The 23,486-nt window shown below is 38.7% G+C and overlaps 1 protein-coding gene across 1 annotated transcript in view; it reads left to right on the top strand.

Annotated features, from left to right (window-relative positions):
- The first annotated feature begins 10,792 nt into the window (after positions 1 to 10,792).
- Positions 10,793 to 23,486, top strand: part of LOC128863952 (uncharacterized) — an 85,584-nt gene continuing 72,890 nt past the window's right edge. Inside the window, exon 1 of the mRNA XM_054103388.1 lies at positions 10,793 to 11,046. The gene's annotated coding sequence lies outside the window, so the exon portion shown is untranslated. The remainder of the gene's footprint in view (positions 11,047 to 23,486) is intronic.

The raw sequence follows: 23,486 nt of genomic DNA on the forward strand, positions 1-23,486 counted from the left end.
GTGGTACTTCAACCATTTCACCTACCTACCTAAGCGACGAATCGAAATCAAAGAAATATTTTTTTCTTATTTTCCTGCCACTAAATGTCATTATTTGTGCCATTGTGGTGTGAATTGTATTTGTTTACATAAAAAAATGTTTGCTTGTTTTACATATTAATTTTTATTGATTTTTTTTAGAATATTTTGAAAATGTAATACAAACTTAGGTTTGAAAATTGTCTAACTCAACTGTTTGTTTCTGCTTATGACGTGGGATTGATATCAAAGGCATAGTTTCAATTCACAGATCCAAATATGCATAGAAAATGTACCGCTTATTTAAAAAATTTAATCTGGGGTAAAACTCACTTTTCAAGTGTAAGCCCATTCCGTCCAAGTGTTAGTAAAATCAGATGCTGCTAAAATATTTTCAATATCATTCCATATTTATTACAAAATTTTTCCTTTGTGTTAATCATTAAGTTGGTCCGTGGTTCTTTTATTGGCGGCTTACTCTTCTGAGTCAGAGTGGAGCCCCGCACACATACCAGCAAGCCCCGCAAGTGGCCACTTTACACAAAGAACTTTTCATTTGGTTTTATGTCCGATCATTATGAACCGCATGCAATAACGGTTTCCTACTGTTTCACACTTACGCTTTTAATATCATACACTTCACCACGCGGCCATAATCGATTTTCAAAGGAGCAATAACGCTTTTTTATTGCATGCTCATGCAGCAAAAAGTGCAAATACATTGAAGGTAATAAATAAACTCACTCTCAGTTTGTCCTATACACACTTACGTACTCGTACATTTGTTTATGAATGCGACTATGCCCTTAATCAATTGGGTTTTTTGCTGTGTTGTGAAAATATAAATAATACTTGTCTGTATTATGATTACATGCATGTGTGTGAGTGTGTGGGTGTGTGAAGCAACTGCCATTGAACTCTTTTGAACATCCGGCATCTATGATATTCAAGGGTAGAATATGATTTATGGCTACTCATAAACACACGAAAACAAATCGGATAAAGCAAAATCAAAATGAAACTAATGGAACAATAAAGCGTAAATGCTGATAAGAGAAGGCACTGCTTTCTGAATATGTTGCTTATTTTGGCCTAGTTGATGTCAGAAAACAAGGGTAATTTAAACAATCAATGCAGTAGCGTGTGAGTACCGTACTTAGAACCACACGGCATGCCTTCGGATGACCCACTACAAGTTAAAAAGTATAACACTGGGCGCTACAGGCAGCTTTTGCTGGTATGCTGCCATGGGTATTGCCCAAAGCATTACTTGAGCTCCGTCATTAGATGCGGCAATACATTTGGCAGCAAGAGCACCCCAGAGACCAGCACCCCGGCTTCACTCTGTCCAATTCACATGAGGATTGGTTCAAAATATTGCTATTTCTGTCGCGATGCAAGTGCGATCAATGCTCTGGTGCTGAGCACAAATAATTTATGTTTAATATTGAAATATGGCTATGAAATATAAAAAATAAAAAATAAAATAATATTTGTTTGAAAAAAATTTCCATCATTTGATATCTCATAATAAAATAAGCATCGAATATGATTGAGCTCATATTTGAAATGAATTCTTTGTGATTCAATTATCTCGAGCTAACTTCCAAGCGAAGTTTGTTGCTTATACGCCCCCACATTCAAAAAAGGAGAATATCTGCGTAGCGTATGAGCAAGATATCCGCATAAGATACTTTTTACTGCGTATTTTTATGCGCTTCATTCCAATGCATAACGGTAGGCACTAAATTTTGAATGTTAAATTTTTTAATATTTTCAATATTATGGAGCACACAAAGTGCGACATAACGCAGCGCCGCACAAAATTCACACTTCTCCAATCATTTCGAGTGGGAGCACTGAACTGTGAACGCAATTTCAAGGGCTCAATTTATTTATGTTTGTATTCTGGCGCATTTGACACGTCTGCTTCTCCAATACACATCCTTGGCAAATATTTGCACACAACCAACACCTTGAAGTGTGGAATTCTCTGTCACTTGATGCCGCCACGAGATGCTTATCATTTGTAAAAGGCATCGGTTTTACGTTCTATATTTCCCCAGTTACTTTGTGTTTCCACTTCTTTTGTGTGAGTGTTCGGGCGCACTCACAAAGGGTATTTTTATTGTCATACATTCAACATTTCCTTTGTTTAGTATGGAAATAAAATTTAGAATTTTTTGTTTGAATTGCAACATTTTGCATGTCACAACAGTGTTTTTTGTCACTGCATCAGTGTTTCGCTTATATATTCTTGCTGGTGAATTATGCAGCACCATCTTGTGTGCAAATTTCATGTGTTTCATGTATTTACATCTAGACGAGGCACACATTTTTATTTCTCTCCTACGGAATTTCTTATTATTGCATTTGCATAGTTGTTTGTGTGAACCATCTATTTTGTTAGAGTTTCTATTATATATTATATGGGTTATTTAACGTTTTGAGTGCTTTCTTGCCTACCACACAACGAGCTACATGTTGCTGTTTTTTCAATTATTTATTGTAACATTATATGGTAGGGTTTCGTTTAAAATGTGTCGGGTAAGTATTATTTGTGACCTTTCATAATTTTCTTTTCCTTTAGATTTCTTATTTCTGCCCACATCGTAGAAGAAATTTACTTCGAATAAGAGAGTAAAATAATAAAGTAATACCCTTTTGACTACAAAATTAAAAAAAAAAGATTTATTAATTGACGAATGCCTAATCAAAATATTGGGTAGTCGAATAAGTCTTTTCGTATTTTGTCAATAGATGTCGTTGAAGTCATCTATCTCCAGTGCTACCAATCACATTGGTTCATATCATATGGTGTTAGAAAGGCGACATTTTAAGCTTCATTTAACCAAAAAAAAATTAAATTCGGAGAAGTTGAAAAAAAGTTATAGCTGTTCAAAAATGAGTGAAAATAATGAAGAAATTCGCTATATTTTGAAATTTTTGTATGAAAATGGAAGAATGCCATGCAAGCCAGCAATGAAATTTGTGAAGTTTGCGAAGACGATGCTGTATCAGTTCGTGTAGCACAACAATGGTTCGCTCGCTTCCGTTCTGGAAATTTCGATGTGAAAGATGCACCTCGCTCCGGTCGACCTATCGTTGAAAAAGTCGATGAAATTATGGAAAAGATTGACCAGGACCGACCCATAAGCTGCCATGACATCGCCAAGGCACTAAACATTCATCATTAAACGGTTTTGAACCATTTAAAAAAGGCTGGTTACAAAAAGAAGCTCGATGTTTGGGTACCACATGAATTGTCTGTGAAAAATTTAATGGACCGAATTAACATCTGCGATTCTTTGCTGAAACGAAATGAAATCGAACCATTTCTGAAGCGAATGGTAACAGGAGACGAAAAGCGGATCAAATACGACAATAATGTGGGAAAAAGATCATGGTGCAAGGGTGGTGAAGCTCAACAAATGGTCGCAAAGCCAGGATTGACGCCTCGAAAGGTTATGCTGTGTGTTTGGTGGTATTGGAAAGGAATCATCTACTATGAGCTGATCCAGCCTGCTCGAACGATTGATTCTACACTTTACTGTCAACAACCGATGAGATTGAAGCAAGAAATCGAAAAAAAAACGGTCAGAACTGATCAGCAGAAAGGGCGCCGTCTTCCATCAGTACAACGCTAGGCCACACACATCTTTGATGACTCGGCAAAAACTGGGAGAGCTTGGCTGGGAAGTTTTGATGCATCCACCATATAGCCCTGACGTTGCACCATCGGACTACCATTTGTTTCGGTCAATGCAGAACTCCCTTATTGGAGTAAAGTTGGCTTCAAGAGAAGCCTGTGAAAATTACTTGTCGCAGTTTTTCGCCGAGAAACCACAAAAGTTTTACACTGATGGAATAATGTCTCTAGAAGAAAAATGGCAAAAGGTGGTCGACTAAAATGGTACATATTTGGTTTAATAAAGTTCATTATAAATATAAAAAAAATAAGTTGAAGTTTGATTAGAAAGACTACCCAATATAATATTTGCACAATATTTTATTTTGCAAGACGAAAAACAAGATTTGCCAAAAATAATGATTTCCATCTAATACAAGGTGGCCCACTAACATTTGGAATTTCAACATTTGGGGAGTAAAAAATTGTCCTGAAGTAGACGATACATACACAATAAGTGTCTCGTTGATGCGGATTTTGGTAGGCAGGTTAGTTATTTATTAAGGGGTTATATATAATACCTTGTATTGGACCAAAAAATCGAAAATTTTTTTTTGGCATATTCTAAAAGTACATCATCTTAAAAACATAAATTCAAAAAATCATAAAGATCGGAGCACTAGAACGAAAGTTACAGACCGTGGAAGCGCGACCTTATCCATAAATGAAGTGCACGCAAAACTTTAGACGCGATTATCTCGAAGTCGTGTTTTTTGAAAATTACCGCCGCGGTGATCATTATTTATCAAAAACTATTTGACCGATTTGCCTAAACTTTTTTTTAATTATTCGAGGTTACAACTTTTACACTTTTTATAAATATTTGCATAGTTCGCAGGAATAAATGTTTTTTTTAATTTTCAACTCCTCAATAATCGTGTGCAAGTGGTGCAAAGCGGTTTTCATATCGAGAAATTTTTTTTTGGGTAAATAAACCGTTCAGATTCACTAAAAAAAAATTTCTAAAATAATCATTTAATTTTTTTGATTTCAGTTTGAGCTGCTCATGCGCTACCATGCTACCATGATCACCGCAAGCCTCCTCTAAAAAACGGCGTTTCGGGGGAGGTGCGATATCAACAATAAATAATAACATTTTTTTAAACAAGAACACCAAAATGTATTCTTCGAGAGTTACCCTTCAGTATGATATATGCCGCATTTGATTAAAAGTTCTAAAACATATTTTAAAAAAATTATGACAATCGTCCATTTTTTCGGGCTCCCAAGGTATGAAACCCTTTAATTTAAGCAGCCGACGTTATAGTCAAAGTACATTAAAATCTCGCTAGAGCCAGACTTTGGTTGGAAAGAGTAATCAAATGTAACAGGCCTGTTTTCGTATTATATTTTTGTATAACTTTCAAAAGACGTGCCCTAATGTTGTTGTAAAAATTTACATTCCTTCAGGTTTCACTATTTGTTATTAAAATGCGACTCTAAACAATTACTTATATATATATATAGTATATAATAGGTGCGTACGCCCTTTTTGGGTATTTGGCCGAGCTCCTCCTCGCATTTAGGGTCTGCGTCTTGATGTTGTTCCACAAATGGAGGGACCTACAGTTTCAAGCCGACTCCGAATGCCAGTTATTTTTATGAGGAGCTTTTTTATGGCAGAAATACACTCGGAGGTTTGCCATTGCCTGCCGAGGGGCGACCGCTATTAGCAAAATGTTTTTCTTAATTTTGGTGTTTCAACGAGATTCGAACCTACGCTCTCACTGTGAATTCCGAATGGTAGTCTCGCACTAATCCATTCGGCTACGGCGACCACCACCACCACCAATTTTCTCCATATGTGAAAAATGTGCACCATGAACACGTGTACAGGTAAAATCCGCCAAATAGTCGATTCATGAATGTCAAATTGTTGAAAACGTCGAGCCCAGATATCGATGTTCAAGGTTATTCAGCAACACTTTGCGCTACAGCAGCAATACTCCCCACTGAACGTCCAGTTTTTATAGTTTTTGGTCTGCCAGCCCTTTTTCTATCCTCCACAGAAACAATTTCTTAAAATTTTTTCACCAACTTTTGAATCGTCTACTCATTCGGACTATTTTTTCCACCAAAAAACCACAAACTTTGTGATATGTTGTTCTCAAAGCGCACCAGTCGTTTATTTCTCATGCTAACCGACATCAGTTGGACACATCAAGTGAAGCCAAGTCCTCTTCCACCTGACCTTTCGAACGCAGATGAAGCCTTCTTTTCCCCTGAAACCACCAGCTGGTAACGCATTGAATACTTGCAGAACCGGAACATTTGTATCCATTCGTCGTAAAGCTCAATTATTCAATCACCTGCGATATGCGCCATCACCAATGTGCAAAGGTCCAAAAATCTTCCACAGCATCTTTCGCTCGATCACTCCAAGTAACACCTCATCGGATATTGTCGTCGTCCAAGGTTCTGCGCCATGCGTTTCATTATCATTAAATTCACAGTTTTTCAGCGCTTTAACGATCCGCTAATGCAATAAGTGTAATTATTTAGTGCACTATGTCCAACCTTGGTAGTATCCCATATTGCACTGTCTGATGAAATTAGAATATGACGGACAATCGAGGGAGTGTCGCAGCAAGTGCGACTGGTGCATGTTAACTTAGATTATTTGAATTTAAATATATCCTTTAAATTTTCAAATCTTCAAAGCAATGCTTTTCTTCTGATGCGTTCTCAAAGTCACCTTTGTTCTGTGTCACACTGGCTGTGGCCATAAAAACCTTTCACAAACAGCAATGCACTCATATTGAGCTTAAAAAACCTCAAACTTATCACTAACTGCCACAAGCGAATGAAGTGATACTTACGAGGATGATAGAGCGATAGGGGAGGCATATACCTAGATAAGAAGAATGGAAGATAAAATCAATCAAGTGGAATGGTCGATGGAGAATTGCTCTGGGGTTGCTTTGATTAGTGTTATAAATCAGGAAATATTAAAGCGCTCGCACACAGTTGAAATTGCTAGCAAAGAGGTAGTGAAATGAGGTGGGGATTATACTAAACACAAATGACAACGGAAAGATAGTTTGAAAGTGAAGCAGCAAAAGTGCATGGCACTTTCAACACTAGATACAATGTATTTCTGCTCTTTAACAAATCAAATGCTAATACAGCAACGTTAAGCAACATACCTAGGGCTTTTGTTAACTGTATAAGTATAAGTGAAATGCGCATGGGAATTGGAAACGTGTACCCGTTGACAGCACAACACAGAGGACAAGCAAGTTTGATTGATAGTTGTCATGTGCGCAGTGTTTACCTCGTCATGTGTCTATATTTATGTATTAACAGTACAAGGCCTTGAAAGTTTCGGAAATTTCACTCAGTGCTAGTATTAATAGAAGTTACACCCCTAATGTGGTGCTGGTATTAAGGTTAAGTGCAAGAAAATAATTTACTGTACGGCCAAAGGGCTTCCTTCACTCCGACTTACTTGGTCGATAATGCACAAAAAATAAATTAAAGGGTAAATATTATTCTACTCATTCATCGTAATTGACTTTTTGCTGACGCCCATGAGGATACATTCGCTTATTTTATTATTAAGAGAGGTAATTACGCATACGTGCCGTGTATTGTCGACTTCTTGCACTAACCCGAGTGTAATGATAAATAAAATATTCTGTAGATAGCTGTAATTTATGTTCTTCTGTCAGCTTAAGCTTTAATAATTGTGCGTACCTTCTGGCCAATTAAGGACCAAAAACCACAAATGAATGGTTATGTGGTTGATGAAACGTGAACGAGTGGAAGTGTGTCAAATAAGGGGTGAAATATTAATTAGTGCTCTGTTTGACGCCAAAAAATATCGTGTAAATACAATGAAGGTTTCTTTGTAATAGTGTGCGTACTTATTATATTTGTAGGTGTTAATGTTCATCATATCAAGTAGTTTGGTGACAAGTAGCCGGCAGTGAAAATCATTTACCTTATGTGCCCTGGGCAGAATGTTGTCCTATGCCATGCATCTGGCTGGAATGAAATTTCAATGAGTTATTGTATTTGAAGGTACCTACCTGTAGGTGGGTAGGTAGAAGTGGCATTTGGGGAGTAGCGCACTCCATACTAAGAGGGAGGCAAGCTTTAGTGCCCTCTCTTGCTAATTTTCCTGCCTTTGATCAGTATGTCCTGGCACCCATATCAAATTGATGCGTACATATTCCGCCATCTCTTTAAGAGATGGAATTAGTGGCAGCCCCACCAAGAGATTTGAAAGCCGTTTGGCTATTGCCGGTTGATAGCCCCGTGAAAGTACCAAGTCGACTAAAAATATGATGCCACTGAGCGGCTGAAAAGGGAAGACTATTTTAGCAATTTTCTGAGTCGGGAGAATGAAATAAATGAAAATTTTTAAAACGGCTCCTTATTGTGTATTTCTCAGGCTGTAGAAACAATTTTTTCAAACTAATATTAGGTGCGCAGCTAAGTTCTCGCTGTTTCTGATGAAAATACAACTGGTTACAAGTGAATCATTGAAAGGCGCTGGCTACTATTTTTCCCCATTTTTCTGGTAGATACCGTCGTGGTAAAACTGTTCATCTTTTGAGGCTCTCCACGGATCAAGCCATTTTTTATGTCTTTATATGAATGGAACTGCTGGTCAGCTAGACCATGTGCTATCGATCGGAACAGGTGATAATCAGACGTCGCAATATCTGGAGAATATGGCGGGTGGGGTAGGATTTCCCGTTTTAGTGTTTCCAGGTGGGTTCTAACGGGTTTGGCAACGTAAATAACACAAACTTGGTTCCACCAAATACATAGCATAACCTTCGCAGTGTGAATATTCGGCCAAGGCGACGACGTAGAAGTGTGACCGGGCAGTCCCCATGACTTTCTTTTCCTTGAATTGCTGTAATGAATCTATTTTTCATCACCCATCACGATTCGATGAGGAGAACCCTTCCGTATTTTACCGCTGGATCAGTTGGTCACAGGCGAAAAAACGACGTTCAACATCCCTTGGATTTAACTCATAAGGAATCTAAGTCCCCTGTTTCTGAATCATTCCCAAAGCATGCAATCGCTTGAAAATGGATAGCCGGGTAACTCCTAATACTGAAGCAAGCTCTTCTTGCATTTGACACGGATCCTCATTGAGCAATGCCTCCAATTTAGCGTCTGCGAAGGTTATTGACCTTCCTTCACGCGGACGGTCGTCAACATTAAAATCACCGCCCTTGAAGCGACGGAACCAATCTCGGCACGTTGTTTCACTTAAAGCAGCATCTCCATAAACTTCTTATAGCTCTCGATGCGCTTCAGCCGCCGTTTTTTTTCGAATGAAAGAGGAAAATCAACACTTCCCGCAAATTACGATTATTCGGCACAAAATCAGACATTTTCACGAAACCAAAAGTATATGATACCAAAACAAAATCACTAATGTTTCGAAGCAGTTTGTTTACCATTTCTCTACGCTTGGTTTATGACGTTTAAGTTATGTTAGAATCGACTAGCCCATACTGCTGGCGGCATCTATTGACTTAGTTGCGCACCTAATATAAAACAAAAATGCGACGACAACTTTTCTTCGTCTTTGTTTTTCTTGTGAAGTGTACGCGGCGGGATCAAATACAGTTGCAAGTTAACATTTTCGCTGAAGTGTGAACTTTGTATTATATTTTTGAAGAAAAGGTACAAAATTTTCAAATAAAAAATGTTTAGAAAATGTTGCACAAAGAAACTATGTAATATGGGGAATACATTTTCTCGTGTGATGCTGAATTTAATACAATTATAACTTCAAAATATCCAGGCAATAGGTCTAGAATTGTTCAAAAATCTAGCAGCAAAAAATGCGTTTAAGGCTTCTGGTACCATAAGCATCGTACTGAGAGGAGCTGCGCCAAAGTTCAAAGTGGAAATATTAAAACATTTTCCTGAGCTTAATTCTTTGAATTTGGTATAGCATATTTGGAGCATCTTCTAAGTAGGCATGGTTAGATTGTTGCAGTTATCCAGTGTGGGACACACTCAGGCTCATAGCTTATCACGTGCGGCATCACAACATGGGAAACTTGTTCTTTTAAGCAAAAACAAAAAAATCTTTGCAAAACTCGAAGCTACTTTCTCAAAAGTCCATAAAAATATTCCTACGTGAAAAAAATATTTTAGGCATTTCGTGACATTATCTATCTTCAGTGAACTTACGGTTTATTTTGAGCTTAGGGTAACATGAAAAATGGGCATGGTGGTGGATAGATTGCACCCATAGAGGGCGTTAAAGCTCCCTAAATTTTTTTTGGTTGCAAATTTTTGTTATCATTAGTAGTTAGATCTGCATTTGAATATACTAACTTTTTATATTTCAAGTGACAGGAGGAATAAATAATATCAATATAAAGAAAATTTAAATAATATCAATAGTTGTATTGTGAAAATACAAGGTGGCGCAAAATTAATCACTCCATCGGAAGATTTCTAAGTTTTTGCAAATGCCGTTGTTCGTCAATCATATTTGGCACTTGTAAACTAGACAACTGCAGTAAATAAACAGGCAGTGGAACGCTTAAAGGTCAAAATCCATATTTCCATCACTCAGAATCAACAAAATGGGATGATTAATTTTGTGCCATCTTGTATTTGCATTTTTCATGCATTTTTCTTCTAGATATCATCCCGCAGTTAGTCGAAAGTTGGAGCAACTTTGCTCACTTATTATTGCAATGCCATTATTTAAGCATTGCTGGAAACTGCCGTTATGGACGTGTGAAGTGCCTGATTTTGTTAATTTTCAATGGTAATATGTCTTTCAGCCTACAACCCACATACGCGCACATTTATTTCAATTATTTACATCCCCTTTGAAATCGTGTGTGAGCCGGCGAACAACCAGGTTCAGCTAACTCCATTTCTCTCGTTATTATGAACATTTTGATATATACATACATATGTATGTGTGTATAGGTCATAAAGGAATAAAAGAACTTTGAGATATTTCAACACCTGCCAGTTTTTTGTCATAAAAAAAAAAAATTAATTCACTTTATATACTCAAATTTCAGCTTTTAGTATTTTCGGTTTCATTACGTTGAATTAAAATATTTCCTTTTTTTTCTTACAGATTTTCAATAAATCACTGGCTGTGCACTAATATGAGATAATTTAATTCATGCCCACAAAAACTCCATAATAAAATTAGTTTCAATTTCAATCAGTTTTTACACTGATGGAGAAAAAAATACCGAACAAACGAAAAAGAACTAAATTTTTTGCAAGAACTTTTAAAACTGCATCAAAAAGCATTGCGAGCGCTCTCAACACCTAGAAAAAAAATATTTAACAACAGAAACAACTCAGTGGAGCAAAATGTGTGTGTAAAGGTGAGTAATCAATCACAAATATTTGCTATTTATGAACGGAATAGGGGTAGAGAGGTTGCTATTTTGTCAGTTGTGATAAATGATTTTGCTGGCAAATCTACTTATGTGCGAGGGTGTGTTAATAGGTTACTTAAATTGGAAATAAAATATATTAATATACATTTTTGCAATATGCACTATTCTTAAATTGATATAATTCAGCAAACTTCTTAATGTACTCCAAATAGTACTTTTTCTTGAAGACCTCAAAATAGTCCTTTATTACTTCGATAAGTTCTTTATTTTACTCAAATAACTTACTGCCGTGTAATTTTTTCATATTTGGATATAAAAAGTTAGCTAATTTTCAAAGATATGCTAGTAATGAACTAATTCGCGAAACTAATTCATGCGATTTTTCAGGGGAATTTTTCGCCAATTGTGGTAATTTTTGCTTCCAATCGGCGTCGAGTCGATTAATAGATTTATTCATTTAATAATCTAAAAATGCAGTATTTTTACAGATAATGAAAAGAAAATTAATACTGAGTAGTTCAAACAAAATTTAATTCAACATTTAATTTACTTATTTTATTTTATTGAAAAAAAATAGGCATCCCGAATAAAATTTTCTCGAGTAACGATGGGAAGACAATTGCGCCATTTATCAAATCGAAAACAAAAGTGAGGGAGAGAATAGTCCTTCTAATATCTACTCACACAATACAAGCGGGGAACGCTTTACCCTTTTGAAAGTAATCGATGTGGATAATATCTTGCATATCCCAAACGGCTGCCCTTACCTTTCGGCCGATAGACCCACCTTCGTTGTTTTTGGCTTCGAATCTTTACATACATTTTTCTGACTTGACAAGCAAGAAGAAAAAACGTGTTCTCTGGTGTAGAGTGAACATTCCACATTGTATTACCGGGTAAGAGCGGATTGCGGATTTTATTTGAAATTTGTCAAATGCTCCTGTAGAGTGTGGCAACAAACTGGTGTGTAAGCACTAGTTCGATTCTGGATGGATCACCACCTAAACCAACCAACCTGTAGAGTAGTCAAACGATTGTGTTTGTGTAGCTGGAATAGCTTTCCCATGTTTATATCAATACTTGAGAAATTACTGAACCACGTGACTCATTCATCACCTTCGGCGGATTCAAGTTCGCGCGTTTTCGCTCTCTGTTCGGCCATCGTATAATCGACCATTCTCGATGTGGTGCCACCAATGGGACGATCTGAATGTTCAGCATATCTTGGATTGGCACAATTGCACCGAAATTGATTGAAGCAATGGCGGATAGTTCCAATCGGTATTAAGGAGTCTCTGTAATACTTCGCAAACTGTGTTTTACGGTTTTGTTTTTTATTTTTTCAAACCCAAGAATTTGTTTTAACTGAGCACACATTTTTACATACTTTTTTGCATTTCTGCGAAAATGCTCTTAAAAGTCTGTTTCCGATCACAAATTCGATAGGTCAGTAAAAAATTTAGTATGCATTCTCTTGAAATAAGCTTCTTGATAAACGAAAAGTTAGATTTGAATCCCTTCTGCCTTTTATTAGATTTGAGGTGCCTTCTGTACTTCAGCTACTTATGGAAGCACCCTCTTATTTTCATGCCTTCATGATAGCGGCAGGCAACTAACAGACTTTTTTCAGACTTACAATTTTGACAGCAAATTGCACTTTAATATTAAACTGAATATCAAAGTAAATGCATGAATGTGATTGATTAATTAGGTGTACTGAGGCGTATGAGTGATATTTGACGCCGCACTGTACTGCACAACAAAAATAAACTCAATAAGCAAGTAATTCAGCTAAACACGAAGTCACATGTGAAAGCACAATAACAAAATTATTTTAATCGTAGCACTAAATGTGATTTGAAACAATTTAAGCATTCTTAAAAGTTCACCACTTAATTTACATATAAGCAGAGTCAATTATTCTAAAATCCGGACTCAAATAACTTTCAGCAATGAATATTTTAATGGAAGAAAAATATCACTATCATTCATTGAATTTCTTCTTTCATTCCGCTTATTGCAATTCAACTGAAATTACAAATAAATAAATGACATTGGGGCCGAATGCATTGCATTCATTCTGTATTATTCAAATTGTGTGCAGTCTAACAATGTCGACCAGGCAGCGAAAGATATAAATGCAAATTAAAATTGGCAGCAATAGTCGGGCGGTAGATTAGCGAAGCGCCAGGGCCAGCGTCAGCGCCGGCGCCGGCGCTAGTTATACTGATAGTCAGGAAGCACAAGAATGCCAAGTATGCGCTGGATTACAATGCTCTCGGTGGCATTGACAGTAGTTTATTGTTGTAGGTTGCAAGTAAAAATGAAAATAGTAGTAAAGCACACTTGCATGCTTCCACGTAGAAAAAGGAAACTAATTAAATTTTCAATAATTGTGTAGTGGAAAAAGTGAAAGTATAATTAAAAGCGATTGGGGGAAATAGAGAATAGCTGCGGTGTCAATTAAATAGGGTCGGTTTTTGAGGGGGACAAGGGATAAAATTTGCGGCCAAGACAAAGTGGTGGTTAGGAAGAAGAATTGTTGAATTAAGAAATGCTGTTATGTGCGAGTAAAGTTTTTGTAGTAATTTCTAAAATTAAGTTAGTCAAGTTAAGTTCCACATATTTTTCCCCACCAAAACTGTGCTCCTTGTGAAAGAAAATTTTTCAGTCGGTTCTACGTAACCATGTTTATGCTGCTACAACAACAACAACCACAACAACATTCGCCAAGCTGCTCTTTGTCTTTGCTTTAAAGTCCCAAGTACGATAAAACCGCTGATGAATATCGGATTTCTTGTTCGTTTTGTAAATTTTGGTGTTAATGTTTCTCGATTTAATGTTTTGATATGACCGACTGCTCTTTACTTGAACTATGTAAGTAAGGAAGAGAAAACAAATTATCTTTGTAACACCGTTATTAGTTATCTTATTCTTCAAAAAAAAAAAAAACCATCCTTTCTTTCATTTTAAGCGACTACAGAGGCTCTTCTTTGTTTAATTCCGCATGGAAAATTTACCAGGCATATTCCTAAGTCATTTAGACGCTTTTTCGGACTTCAGCAATGTAAATGAAGAATTACAGGCAAGCTTCCTCAAAAAAATTGTTGCCCCAGGTCAACTTAGTAAAACGGTGTTGGTCACTAATTAGGAGCATTTCAGCTCAGAAATGTTCAACCACCTTAACAACAACAACAACAACAAAAACTTAATTAATTTTAAGCCAAAAAGGAAGTGCCCGTTTTTTGTAATTTTAAAAGTGAAACTTTTTTCGCGCGTCAGAGTATAATTTCAAGGCTGCGACACACGAGCTAGCGTTATGAAAAACCGTCACGAAATGTATAAGCTTACGGCATACAAGCTATTATCTTTCTCCGATTTGTGCGGTGTTTCGTGGTCGTTAGTAAAACAGCAGTACCGATAGCTAGACGATCAGCTACAATACCACTAAATTACAATAAAGCTATAAATGCAAAACGTTCACAGATTCCTGTAGTTTGTGCGTGTGCCAGTACCATACACAAATTTCAGGGCGGTACATATTCTGAAATAGTGTACGAATACGATAAAAGGCTGTCAGAATCGCTAGTGTATGTCGCACTGTTACGTGTTATTTCCATTGATGGATTGTTTATAATTACACGCAATGATGATTTGAGATTCTACCATGGCCGGAGACCATCAACAACACTGACATCATTGCAAGCAGAATTTCTAAGATTGTCGATGGATTGATTGGAAACTCTTGATCAACAAATGATTCAATTTATACAACAAAGAGAAGGATTGTCGATTTACTCTTTTAGTTGTCAAAGGCTACGTGGTCATGCTACTGATGTATTGAATCCAGTTATGGAAAAATGCAGTGTGGTAGTTTTTCATGAGACTTGGTTTGGAATTTTAACTGCATCATCCAGTGTAAAAGAAATAATGTTCGAAACGGAGGAGTCGCTACCTATCACAACAAAAATGATACCGTGAATGTGCTCACACCACACTTACGATTTCTTGCTGTACAGTCAACAACAAATGCAGGTGCAGCAGAAGATTGCGGTGATATTTGTATTTCTGTGTACCGTGCGATTGATGGACAAAACATTGTAATTGTGGGTGTTTACATAGCTCCGAATTCACATATCAACGTCATTATCGCATTTTTACATGATTCGTTATTAAGATACACTCGTGATGGTGGTAAACTCCATCCTCAACGCGACGATCTGAAACCTCTCACTGTAACTGGAGATTTCAATGTAAATTTTGCATCGGACCTTCCACGAAATTAATAGAATTTTTAGAACATCAACTTGATTTACAAATGAGTATATATCGACACAATCGAGTTAAGAACATATATAAGGTTGTCAAAAAAGTCTCGCGGTATTTCCGCAAGCTTGTCTTTGCAAGCGCGTAGTTCTAGTTGTATTCGTCGCATCGGTTCACGCTAGAGCTTTTTGGAAAGCTCTTTTCACGTGCTAACACGTGTTTGATTAACTGTTGTTTGCTTTTAGTCGTTCGTGAGTTATAGCGTCGCAAACATGGAGCAAAATAAAGAGAAAATACGGCATATTCTACAGTACTACTACGATAAAGGCAAAAATGCATCTCATTTGTGCAGCTTATGGACCCGATACTGTTTCCATTTTCACCGCACAACGATGGTTTCAACGTTTTCGTTCTGGTGCAGAGGTGATCGAAGATGCGCCACGGTCCGGAAGGCCTGTCGTCCAGAATGCGATAAAATTGCTGAATTGATCCAAAGAGACCGGCATAGTAGCAGCCGTAGCATCGGCCAAGAGCTGGGCATGAGTCATCAAACCGTTATAACACACACATCTTTGGTGACGCGCCAGAAGCTCCGGGAGTTCGGATGGGAGGTTCTTTTGCATCCACCGTATAGTCCGGATCTCGCACCAAGTGATTACCACCTATTTCTGTCCATGGCGAACGAGCTTGGTAGTCGGAAGTTTTCCACAAGAGAGTCCTGTGAAAATTGGCTCTCCGAGTTTTGAAGTTATGAAGTTGGCATCTCGTTGGGAACTCGTCATCGAACAAAACGGCGCATATTTGACTTAAATCGCATTATTATAACTAATTTTATGAACAATTGAAAATTCAATAAAAATACCGCAATACTTTTTTGACAACCTTATATATCTTATTTCAGTTACCACAAACCGATTGTATCCACTGCTGCTATTGCACCATCAATACAAAATGTGCAGGCTATTGAAGCACCGACTAATGCACAAATTTTAGAAATAAATGAATAATAATATTATCCACTATTATTGTATGTAATTTTATAAAAGATCATTTCAATTCTCATTAAAATATTTACATTTAATCCAGAAATTAAGAAGTTTCACTTCAAATATGCGCACATAGTGCGGCTGGCCTTTTTTTTCATGCACTCTCGACATTGTTTCGTCCAATTTATTTTCCTTTTCTCGGATCTTTTTAGCCATTTAATAGAAGTCCTACGTTTAATTCATATTTGAAAACTCCGTGCAAAGTCAGAGAGATGACCCTACTGGCTCCAATCGAGCTTATGTTTAGTTAGCAGTATCTCTTGGAAGAGCACACACCAGTTTTCAGCCCGGTTGGTATATTTCTTTGTGTTTGGCATTCGTATGAATCGAGGAAGTCGAGTTGTTTTCCTTTTCGTTCACGATAACGCCTCAAAAAATAAAAAAAAGGTTTGCCCTATACAATTAAATAGTTTTTAATATTGGACGGAATCTTCAAACGACCTTCGTACTTAAGCGTAGCTCATTCATATATTTTTTTATTCTTTTCCAGTTACGTAAACTTGATTGAGTCAAATTTTGCGCCTTTCTATATCTTTCATTGATAGCTGCCATCGATGTAACGTGAAATTGAACGACTCTTTTGCAAAAGTTTTGGTTTACGCTGATAAAATTTGTTTACTCTAGTTAATGATTGAAAACATGACTCCTTTCTGGATATGCGGCAATCCAGCATCCCGGGATTTAAAATTTCTTATGAAGCACAGAAAATGCAGGTGGAAAATCCCTTTTTATAGCAAATAAAAAATATTCCCTCAAACTCGTTAGCAAATATGTTTGAGCGCTTTTGTTTTCGTAATTGTTTTTATTTTTCCATTAGCTTTGCGTAAGTTTTTTTATTTATAATTTCATGCCGGTCAACTTTGACTATTTCTGTGATTTTATCGACATTTTCGATGACGAGCCTATGTGCGATGCATCTTTAGTGTCAAAAATGCCTGAACGGAATCGATGAAACCAAAATTGCTCGTAATTAACGAGTGCAATTTATAAAAATTGGAAATGATTTCCACTAGAAACTATGTATTGTAATTTCAGTATGAAATAAAGTGCAAAATAACAATACCAAAAACATTTTTTTTGAAAAAAATAACTCTACTTAAGTTCAAAGAGCTATAAAACGGCATATTAGAAATTTTTATAAAAATCGAGATTAGAAAGTTTAAAATGTAGATGACATTTTTTTTTAATTTTCTTAAATATTTTAATTTTGTACTAAGTTTGTAATTGTAAACTTTGTATAAAGTTTGGCAGTTGCATTCATACGGTTTGGGCTAAAGGGTAAGCAATATATATTGAAAATAAAAGGTTAACAAAAAATATTACTCGAAAAATTGTGTTCCAATAGTACTGAAATATCTTCATTTACTCAGTTCTCTTCGCTACTGTAATTCCAAAATCAATAAAAATATAGAATTTTTACCTTAGTCATTTTCCATAAGCGTACAATGGCTTAAAATTCATATAAGGTTTCATCATCAACATCATCTATCAGCGTTATATCTTGCTGCAGCTTTAGCTGCCTCGGCAATGTTCCCCATTCAACACAATCCAGCGCTAAATCGACTCAATTCAGTTTTCGACGCCTAATTTTTCCAGGTCTTTCGTGACTTTATGCAGCCAAGTTGCTTTTGGTCTGCCATATACAAATTTTAATTTAATTTAATTCTTATTTTTGAATGTAAAAATTGTATTTTAATAATTTACAAAGCCAAAATACAATAACAGCACTACGTAGGTTAGGCTAGATTAGATTAGGTTAGTCTGGTTGGCAGTAAGCCTTTTGGTCCCTAGTGATACCAGGTGGAGACCGACCTCTATCTTCCATTTGGTATCGCTAGGGACCAAAAGGTGTATGCGTGGCTTATTGCCAACCAGACTACCCTAACCTAACCTACGTAGTGCTGTTATTGTATTTTGGCAATACTGAAAGTAGACGTCATGTAGGATGTCAACGCTTCTGGCGAATCTTAGCAGAGCTAGGAGATTCGCTTTTGAGACGTCCCACAAACCTTCAAACAATGTGGCTGGCTTCCAGGCATTTTAAACGCGTTTTTAATAATGCCGGACAAACGCACAGAAGGTGTTCTAAAGTTTGCTTAACCTCCTGTCCGCATTTCCTGCATTTGTCCGTGTTAGCAATCCCTATCTTGTAAGCATGAAACCTTCTTTCCCAATTAAAGTACAGAGTCATGTAGTCTGTGCAACTTGAGCTTAACTTTCCTATTGAGCTGTGTCCGATGGTTCTACAGGTGAATACTACAGCAGCCACTAACCTCCTCGCGGATTTCTCTGCCAGGTTGGAGTGGTTTTCATTGCTCCTGTTATGCACAGAGCAGCGAGCCGTTGAATCCTTTCCAGTGGCCTTAAGTATGTCGCAGTCCACCATACTAAGGCCCCATACAGCACTATCGGTGTAACTACTGCCGTGTAGCACTAATGCATTAGTGAGAGTGATAGACCCCAAGTAACGCCCAGCATTCTTTTACATGCGTACAGCGCATTACTGGCCTTTTTCACCTTCTCCTCAACGTTGTGCTTCCACAGCAATTTTCTGTCTAGTATTACACCGAGATACGTCGCATGATCTTTGAGAAGTAGCAGCACTACGTAACACATGACAGACATTCGAAAAACTTTGATTGGGTAAAAAATTCTAAACATAATAATAATTTCCACTTTTCTTTCGCTTTTGCTACATATTAATATTTCATACAGGCAATTCTTCTACACATGGTTCCATGTGTAGAAGTCCACGCAAGTGGGGAAAGTTACTGATCGCCATTCACTTGGGAGTGGCCAGGACGATTCTTCTGCATATGGTTCAATCAGCTCACAACGGCCGGGATTAGCCCACGTATCCTCTGGGTAGCTTCCGAACACCCGTTCGGGAGGGAGCTAACGTGAGAAGGCGAAGCATTCCAGGATAGCTGGTTGTGCGCTGGGTTTGGGACCCGCCACTTAAAAATCCCCCCCAATGAAAAGAATTGCAAAGCCTCGGATGAGAACTGCCTTTACTGATGACGACCCCTGCAAACGAACTAAGGAATATGATTCGAGGGCATGAACCTGGAATGTCCGGTCCCTTAATGGGGAAGGTGCCTCTGCCCGGCTGGTTGATGTCCTCGTGAGAGTAAAGGCTGACATCACTGCCATCCAAGAGATGCGATGGACGGGGCAAGGTAAGAAAACCTTAGGACCTTGCGACGTCTACTACAGCTGCCATGTAAAGGAGCGCAAATTTGGTGTCGGATTTGTTGTGGGAGAGAGACTTCGTCGCCAAGTACTGTCGTTCACTCCGGTGGACGAGCGTCTCGCAACACTCCGCATCAAAGCCCGTTTTTTTAACATATCGCTAATTTGCGCCCACGCCCCGACGGAAGAGAAGGACGATGCGACCAAAGATTCCTTCTATGAGCGCTTGGAACGTTCCTATGAGCGCTGCCCCCGCCACGACATAAAAATCGTGCTTGGCGATTTCAACGCCAGGGTGGGCAAGGAGGGAATTTTTGGTCCCACAGTCGGAAAATTCAGCCTGCACAACGAAACATCCGGTAACGGACAGAGACTGATCGACTTCGCCGGGGCCCGAAACATGTTAGTCTGCAGCACCAGGTTCCAGCAGAAAAAGATACACCAAGCTACCTGGTTGTCTCCTGATCGAAAAACACGAAACCAGATCGATCATGTTGTGATAGATGGAATACACGCTTCTAGTGTATTAGATGTACGTACGATCTGAGGACCCAACATCGACTCGGATCATTGCCTTGTTGCAGCCAAGCTGCGCACACGCCTCTGTGCAGCAAAAAACGTACATCTACCTACGCAAAGAATGTTCGACATCGAAAAGCCGCAGTCACAACAGACAGCGAGAAGATTCGCCACTCGACTCTCACTCCTGCTCTCGGAGAGCACTGCCCAACAAACCGGCATGCGCGAGCAATGGAGCAACATTTCTCGTTCCCTACGTACCGCCGCCGAAGAAGAAATCGGATTCCGGCGAGCCCGAAAAAACAGTTGGTATGATGAGGAATGTCATGCTGCCGCAGAAAGAAAGGATGCCGCCTATAGAGCAACGCTGCGATCGGGCGCAACGCGAGCCATGTGGGATCGCTACAGAGAGCTGAAAAAGGAAAAGAGACGTATTATCCGAAAGAAGAAACGAGAGGCCGAAATACGTGAGTGCGAAGAGCTTGAGATGCTGGCCAACAGGAACAACGCCCGAAAATTCTACCAGAAAGTTCGGCGGCTTACAGAAGGTTTTAAGACCGGGGCGTTTTCCTGTAAGAACAAAGACGGCGAACTGGTGACTGACATCCAGAGCAATCTTAAATTATGGAGGGAACACTTCTCGAACCTGTTAAACAGTGACAGCTGCGCATGTCACGGAGAATGTGAAGATCCCGATACCCCAATCGTTGACGACGGAATTGTTGTTCCGTTACCCGACCATGACGAGGTGAGAATAGCAATATCACGGCTAAAGAACAACAAAGCCGCGGGCGCTGACGGACTGCCGGCTGAGCTATTCAAACATGGCGGCGAGGAGCTGGTAAGGTGCATGCATCAGCTTCTATGCAAAATATGGTCGGATGAAAGCATGCCTGCCGATTGGAATTTAAGTGTGCTCTGCCCAATCCATAAGAAGGGCGATCCTGCAATTTGTGCCAATTACCGCGGGATTAGTCTTCTAAATATCACCTATAAGGTTCTAGCGAGCGTATTGTGTGAAAGGCTGAAGCTCACCGTCAACCAACTGATTGGACCTTATCCGTGTGGCTTCAGACCTGGAAAATCTACCATCGACCAAATATTCACAATACGCCAAATCTTGGAAAAGACCCATGAAAGGAGAATCGACGCACACCATCTTTTCGTCGATTTCAAAGCTGCATTCGACAGTATGGAAAGGAGTTACCTGTATGCCGCGATGTCTGAATTTGGTATCCCCGCAAAACTAATACGGCTATGTAAGATGACGTTGCTCAACAGCAGCAGCGCCGTCAGAATTGGGAAGGACCTCTCCGAGCCGTTTGATACCAAACGAGGTTCCAGACAGGGTAACTCGCTGTCGTGTGGCTTCTTTAACCTGATATTGGAGAGCATCGTACGAGCCGCAGAACTTAATCGCTCAGGCACAATTTTTTATAAGAGCGTACAATTGCTGGCGTATGCCGATGATATTGACATCATCGGCCTTAACAACCGCGCTGTTAGTTCTGCCTTCTCCAAACTGGATAAAGAGGCAAAGCGAATAGGTTTGATGGTGAACGAGGACAAATCGAAGTATCTCCTGTCTTCAAACAAACAGTCGGCGCACTCGCGTATCGGCACCCACGTCACTGTTGACAGTTATAATTTTGAGGTTGTAAAAGACTTCGTGTATTTGGGAACCAGCATTAACACCGATAACAATGTCAGCCTTGAAATCCAACGTAGAATCTCTCTTGCCAACAAGTGCTACTTTGGACTAAGTAGGCAATTGAGCAGTAAAGTCCTCTCTCGACGAACAAAACTAACACTCTACAAGACTCTCATCATGCCTGTCCGAACGTATGGCGCAGAAGCTTGGACGATGACAACATCCGATGAAGCGACGCTTGGAGTGTTCGAGAGAAAGATTCTGCGTAAGATTTTTGGACCTTTGCACGTTGGCAACGGCGAATATCGTAGACGATGGAACGATGAGCTGTATGAGCTTTACGACGACATAGACATAGCCCAGCGAATAAATATCCAGCGGCTTCGTTGGCTGGGTCATGTCGTCCGAATGGATACAAACGCTCCGGCTTTGAAAGTATTCGATGCGGTACCAGCTGGTGGTAGCAGAGGAAGAGGAAGGCCTCCTCTGCGTTGGAAAGATCAGGTGGAGAAGAACTTGGCTTCACTTGGTGTGTCCAATTGGCGCCGGTTAGCACGAGAAAGAAACGACTGGCGCGCTTTGTTAATCTCGGCCAAAATCGCGTAAGCGGTTATCGCGCCAATTAAGAAGAAGAGAATTCTTCTTCGCATATGGTTACTGGTATATCCGAGAATCGCGCCAATGCGCGAAATTTAATGTCTAGTTGTCTGGTATCCAATTACTTAAATCATCTTGCAACTCCTGTCATACCATTGTCCAAAAGCCAGACGTTGCTTATACGCCATGTCGACCACCATATTCGGCTACTGCATTTAAGCGAATTATCTGCAACACATCTTTACCAAGAAAATCTCATTTAAACCAACGTAAATATGCATGTAGCAAAATGAAATGTAAAATTTACCACTGCGAGAATCCATCCCAGTCACACTTGCCATTTTAAAAGTTAAAAAACTATTCGCGTAGCTGTAGCCAAGCGTGGGTTCTCCCAAGATATTAACGCTCGCAATACAAAGTCATGAGGCGAAACTAAAAACTAGCATACAACTAACTGAAAATGAAATAGCGGATAAAAATCAGAGGCTGAGGAATAAATGAAAAAAAAAACTGAAAAACCTTAAAAGCCTTGCGGATAACCGAAAAAAATAAATAAAAAATGTTTTTAGAAAAAATGTTAAAAAAGTTTTGGTTTTTGTTTTTGCTTTATGGCGTGTAGCATAGAAAGGGAAAAAATTGTTTCCGTCAGTGCTCATGTACTCATTCGTTTACCGTTAGAAAAACCATTAAAACACACACAGTGCTGTTGCAAGAATTGCAATGAGAAAACGGAAAACAAAAACGTAGCGATGAAAAATCGCATCCAAAGAATTTATTGCCAAGCGTCGAGGGTGTGCCGTTTCAGCAACCAGCAACGAGTACTGCAAGAAAAAATCTGTTGCTAACAGAAAGGTTGATGCTGCCACAGTTTTGTTTCGGCTTACGGTATTTGTAAGTTTGTTACTTATATGGGCTTGCAAGTGTATGTGCATATTTACATATATGAGAGTGTGTGTATGTGTGTAATGTATTTACATTTATGCAGCTTAGCTGGGGAGAATACGAAAACAAAACTTCAAGTGCGACCTTCGCCGAGGAAAAGTACATTTACAAATACGCTTGAAGGCGGGCAACATATGCATTTGTATGTACGTTTGTATGTAGGTGTGTAGATATGTAAGTGTGTAGATGTTGAATTGAAGATATGTAGAACC

This window comes from Anastrepha ludens, chromosome 5, assembly GCF_028408465.1.
Source record: "Anastrepha ludens isolate Willacy chromosome 5, idAnaLude1.1, whole genome shotgun sequence".
Taxonomy (NCBI): domain Eukaryota; kingdom Metazoa; phylum Arthropoda; class Insecta; order Diptera; family Tephritidae; genus Anastrepha; species Anastrepha ludens.